This window comes from Leucoraja erinacea, chromosome 27 (assembly GCF_028641065.1).
Source record: "Leucoraja erinacea ecotype New England chromosome 27, Leri_hhj_1, whole genome shotgun sequence".
NCBI classification, from domain to species: domain Eukaryota; kingdom Metazoa; phylum Chordata; class Chondrichthyes; order Rajiformes; family Rajidae; genus Leucoraja; species Leucoraja erinaceus.
Genome location: NC_073403.1, coordinates 7,988,206 through 7,994,205, shown reverse-complemented (window position 1 = coordinate 7,994,205; position 6,000 = coordinate 7,988,206).

The following is a 6,000-nucleotide window of genomic DNA, read 5'->3' as shown; positions in this document are numbered from 1 at the left end:
GGGGAACTTCTTTACGCAGAGAGTGGTGGCGGTGTGGAATGAGCTCCCAGTGGAAGTGGTGGAGGCAGGTTCATTGGTATCATTTAAAAATAAATTGGATAGGCATATGGATGAGAAGGGAATGGAGGGTTATGGTACGAGTGCAGGCAGGTGGGACTAAGGGGAAAAAAATTTGTTCGGCATGGACTTGTAGGGCCGAGATGGCCTGTTTCCGTGCTGTAATTGTTATATGGGTTATATGGTTAATATGCGGGGATCACTGGTCGGTCCGGTCTCGGTGGGCCGAAGGGCCTGTGTCTGCATTGTATCTCTAAACTGAACTAAACATCCAGTGCCGGCTGCAACGCTGAGCTTTCGGTACAGTTCAACATTTCCCTAGTGCTCACTGACTCTCCCCCTTGACTTTGGCAAGAGTAAAGATTTGGAACTGGATGCAGAGATCCTGCATTTGTCAGTCTAAATAGATCATCCCTGCGTGCAATGTTCCAACGTTACAAGCAGCAGCTGTAGTGGGGGCTTACGATTGTAAATGATAGTCTCCAATAAGTGTTGTCAAATGGGGGAAGCCTACATCATGGAGCACAAAACATTCTTGCATTACAGTTTCTGAATAATTAAGATTTCTAAAAGCAGTGAATTCTTCTTGTGGCGAGCATCTTTTCGTATCCTTTCACAAGGTGCCAATTCAATAATCCAGAAGCAAAGGATTTGATTTTTACATCTTTACGTCTGGACATCTTTTGAGTGTGGGAGGAGACTGGAGCACCCGGAGATAAAACACGCAGGCCACGGGGAGAACGCACAAACTCTGTACAGACAGCACCAGTGATCAGGATTGAACCCGGGCCTCTGGCACTGTAAGGCGGCAACACTCCATCCCCATTGTGCCTTTTTCACACCTTGCGCTTCCTTATCGCTGTATCTCCCTCTCCCTGCCTTCAGTCTGAAGGAGGGTGTCGACCCGAAACGTCTCCCATTCCTTCTATCCGGAGATGCTGCCTGTCCCGCTGAGTTACTCCAGCTTTTTGGTGACAAATAATTGACTCTTGTTTTCACAATAATTGAAGTGAATGGGTTGAGCTCATTCAATCCTGTGTCACTAATGCTTCACAGGAAGAGCCTTATCTTCTGCAAGCGTGTGCTGTAGGTGAGATTGCTTTGTCTGACTTCCCTGTCACCTGCCAGTTACAGTATTTGGATCCAATGGGTTGATGGAACTGAATACAGATCACACACAGCATTCCCAATTGAAGCCAAGCAAGAATTTCATTGTCCTATCAGTGACACATGACAATAAACTCACTTGAACTTGAACTTGAACAAATGTGGCGCTATATTGTCTCTTAGCAACGTTTTTGTTCCTAACGGAACAGTTAATAATTCTTTCACTGGAGGTTTCTTCTTTGTCATTCATTTCACGATAACAATTCATGCGGTAAATGGCGTGACAGATAAGAAAGAAGGATGCTGAATCCAAGTCGGGGAAAAGCCGATGTGGAAATCAGGAAGGCCACTGAATCTTCTTCAGCTTAATAAAAGAAAATGTTTGGTGAGACTGCAGAAAACAAGCTGAGACACAGCTGCTGCTCAAAACTAAAATCAGGAATGACTTTGTGTTAAAGGCTGGAAGCAACATGAAACATACTTAGAAACATAGAAAATAGGTGCAGGAATAGGCCATTCGGCCCTTCGACCCAGCACCGTCATTCAATATGATCATGGCTGATCATCCCCAATCAGTACCCCATTCCTGATTTCTCCCCATATCCCTCGATTCCATTAGCCCTAAGAGCTAAATCCGACTCTCTCTTGAATACATTCAGTGAATTGGCCTCCACTGCCTTCTGTGGCAGCGAATTCCGCAGATTCTCAACTCTCTGGGTGAAAAATGTTTTTCCTCATCTCAGTCCTAAATGGCCTACCCCTTATTATTACACTGTGATCCCTGGTTCAGGACTCCCCCAACATCGAGAACATTTTTCCTGCATCTACCCTGTCCAATCCCTTCAGAATATTATATGTTTCTGTAAGGTCGCCTCTCATCCTTCTAAATTGCTACTTCCATGTGGAATGGAGGAGGAGAAGCAGTTGCCGCTGATATCCAAGCAGGGAAATGGGGAAAAACATATCCAGGGTGAAATTTGCCATGGAAAGGTATTCTTGAGGAAGTTTATAAAATGTTACACAATGAGCCTTTATCAACACAATGAAAGGAAAGGTGTCTGAAGAAGGGTTCAGACTGGAAACGTCACCTGTTCCTTTCCCCCAGATATGCTGCCAAGTGCATTTCTCCAGCACTTTGCGTCTATCTTCGGTATAAACCAGATTCTGCAGTTCCTTCCTACACAAATGGAATGGTGGAAAGGGCGCAGAGAAGATTTACATGGATGTTGCCAGAGCTCGAGGGCCTGAGCTACAGGGAGATAGATGTTGAGCAGGCTGGGGTGGGAGATTGCAACCTTCACGTGGTTCTCCCTGCGAATCCAATCAACCTGGCGTGTCAATCAAATAAGATCAAATAGAACGAGTGTCCTACAACTGTAGGTTGTGGAGGCTGAGAGGCGAATACTCCTTGGAGTGATGGTCATATAGAGGTGCACAAAATCATGAGATTAAATAGATGGAGTAAATGCACAGACTTTTGCTCAGACTGGTGGGATCGGGAACTAGAGGACCGAGGTCAAGGTGAGGGGGGAAAGATTTAATAGGAACCCGAGGGATATAACGTTTTTACACAACGGGTGGTGGGCGTATGGAATGAGCTGCTGGGGGAGGTAGTTGAGACTGGTACTATCTCAACGTTTAAGAAACATTTAGACAGGTACATGGATGGGATAAGTTTATGGGATATGGGCCAAACGCAGGTGTGGATGGGACACGTTGGTTGGTGTTGGCACATCTTGGGCTGAAGGTCAATGCCTGTTTCCACTCCCACTGTGGCATGAGTTGAGAGATTCACCAGTCTCTGTGTGAAAAAAGTTTTTCTCATCTCGGTTTTAAAGGATTTTCCCCCTTATCCTTAAGCTGTGACCCCTTGGTTTCATCGGGTGGTGGGCGTTTTGATTCCTCTGCTCCAGCTGCGTAGTTGAGGCTGGTACTATCTCAACGTTTAAGAAACATTTAGACAGGTACATGGATGGGATAAGTTTATGGGATATGGGCCAAACGCAGGTGTGGATGGGACACGTTGGTTGGTGTTGGCAGGTTGGGCTGAAGGGCCTGTTTCCACACTGTGTGACTGACTACAGTACTATGAAAAGGGAAAAGGTTTCACTTATTTTGATTCCTCCATCCAGCTGCGTTCTGTCTCTTTCTCTCTGTTTGCCTTTAAATGTTGTTAGTTTTTCCGTCCGGTCCAATTTAATACATTTAGAACGTGTGTGGTTGGTAAGGATGTGTGACTTGTTCAGGCCTTTATTCTGTCCAAGTGGTTACGGAATATTCTATAAACAATGTGAGAGCACTGTAAACATGCCAGGCAGTGCAAACCTTACAATCTGCAGAAAATAAACGTTCCTATGGTATGTCAGGCTGGGTCTCCAAATCTGAGGAAGGACATTATTGCCATAGAGGGAGTGCAGAGAAGGTTCACCAGACTGATTCCTGGGATGTCAGGACTGTCTTATGAAGAAAGACTGGATAGACTTGGTTTATACTCTCTAGAATTTAGGAGATTGAGAGGGGATCTTAGAAACTTACAAAAATTCTTAAGGGGTTGGACAGGCTAGATGCAGGAAGATTGTTCCCGATGTTGGGGAAGTCCAGGACAAGGGGTCAGTTTGAGGATAGAGGGGAAATCCTTTATGACCGAGATGAGAGAAACATTTTTCACACAGAGTGGTGAATCTCTGGAACTCTCTGCCACAGAGGGTAGTCGAGGCCAGTTCATTGGCTATATTTAAGTGGGAGTTAGATGTGGCCCTTGTGGCTAAGGGGATCAGAGGGTATGGAGAGAAGGCATGTACGGGATACTGAGTTGGATGATCAGCCATGATCATATTGAATGGCGGTGCAGGCTTGAAGGGCCGAATGGCCTACTCCTGCACCTAATTTCTATGTTTCTTTGTTAACATGGTTTTATTCTTGCTCCAGCTAACCGTAATCAATTTTTTCTATCATGACATGGAGAATACACATTTCTAGGCCACCTTGATATCAAGGTTCTGGATCTGTAGTAAGGGTCATATTGTGATCAAGGTTCCATTACAATATGGAACTGACCAAGTGAGATGAAATGGACATTCATTTTAAACCACAGGAAACTTTTTTCCACTTCTTCATTATGCCAGGAAACAGGATTCTAGTTCCATGCGTACGAGTTACTGTAGATCCCTCTCTTCTCTCTCAAGTCTATTCGTCACATACACATACGAGATGTGCAGTGAAATGAAAAGTGGCAATGCTCGCGGGCTTTGTGCAAAAAGTCAAACAAACAAACAACCAAACAAACTACAAACAGAATGGAACAGAATCACATATTAAATATTGTGGGCGGAAGGAAAAATGGAAGAAAACAGCGATTAAAAAATAAAAAGCAGTAGAGTGGTTCAGTAAAGTTAGTCCCTGGTGAGATAGGAGTTTACAGTCTGGCAGCTTCTGTGGGTAAGGTCAGTAGGGCAGCACGGTGGTGCAGCGGTAGAGTTGCGGCCTTACAGCGCCAGAGACCCAGGTTCCATCCTAACTATGAGGCGCTGTCTGTATGGGGTTTGTACGTTCTCTCTGTGACCGCACGGGATTTCTCCGAGTGCTCCGACTTCATCCCACACTACAAAGACCTACAACTTTCGGCAAATTTTTAAATTGTCCCTAATGTGTAGGATAGTGTTAGTGCATGGAGTGATCGCTGGTCGGCATGGACTCGGTGGGCCGAAGGGCCTGTTTCCACGCTGTATCTCTAAAGTCCAAAAGTAAAGGAAGATAATTGAGATCTATTCTCTTCCTTGCAGTTTCCAATCATAAAATTGCACTCTCCTCTCCAACCCTATCATAATTCTTTGCCAACGTCTATATTTCGCCCAGCGGTCCTCCTCCATTTCCTCATTTAAATTGGCCTTTGTGAAGAATGGGGCAAGAAATTGAATAGCAGTTCAGTGAAATTGAAGTCCCAGACAGCGACCGATGTCGGGAGCTCAAAACCACACAGAAGGTTTTGACCAGCCCCGACCCGGGGTCCGATTGCCCGGCACGGGGGAGCTGAGAATCCCCCCCCCCCGATGCGGGAGCTTGATTGCCCCGATGTGAGGGCCCGACCCCCGGCTACGGGAGTCAAGATCGTCCCATCAACGGAAGACTCGAGGCCCCCGACCTCTGGAGGACAAAGAAGGGAAGAGATTGAACATTTTTTCGCCTTCCATCACAGTGAGGAATGTGGAGGAGTCACTGTGGTGGATGTTCATGTTAAAATGTATTTTGTGTGTTTTGTTGCTTTTTATTGGTATGACTGTACGGCAAATCAAATTCCTCGCATTCTGGTTAATAAAGTATGATTATGATTACTATGATTAAAAGCAGTACCTGGTTCTTTACATTAGACCTGCAAATATGCGTTGGGCAGATGGGGATTGAAGCCCATGAACAGCATTCCAATAATTTGCTGACAAAGCTGAAGTCATTGATCTCCTGGCTGACAATATTTGTGCTTCTATGTCCATAATTTCAAAGTACCTCATATTCCCTCCTTTCCCATTCCCAACCAGATTCACTTCTTTGATACAAGATACAAGATACATTTAATTGTCATTTGGACCCCTTGAGGTCCAAACGAAATGCCGTTTCTGCAGCCATACATTACAAACAAATAGACCCTGACCAACATAAATTTCATAAGCCATCCATCACATCTCTGTGTTTGAAACCAAATAAACCTATCTCTCCACTGCACTCTGCACTTCCCCCCCCCCCATCAGACTCAAAGTCAAAGCCCCCGGCTGGCGATGGCGATTGTCCCGCGACCTCTATCAAGCCACCCCTTGCAAGGTCCACACTGCGGGTCTTGGTGTT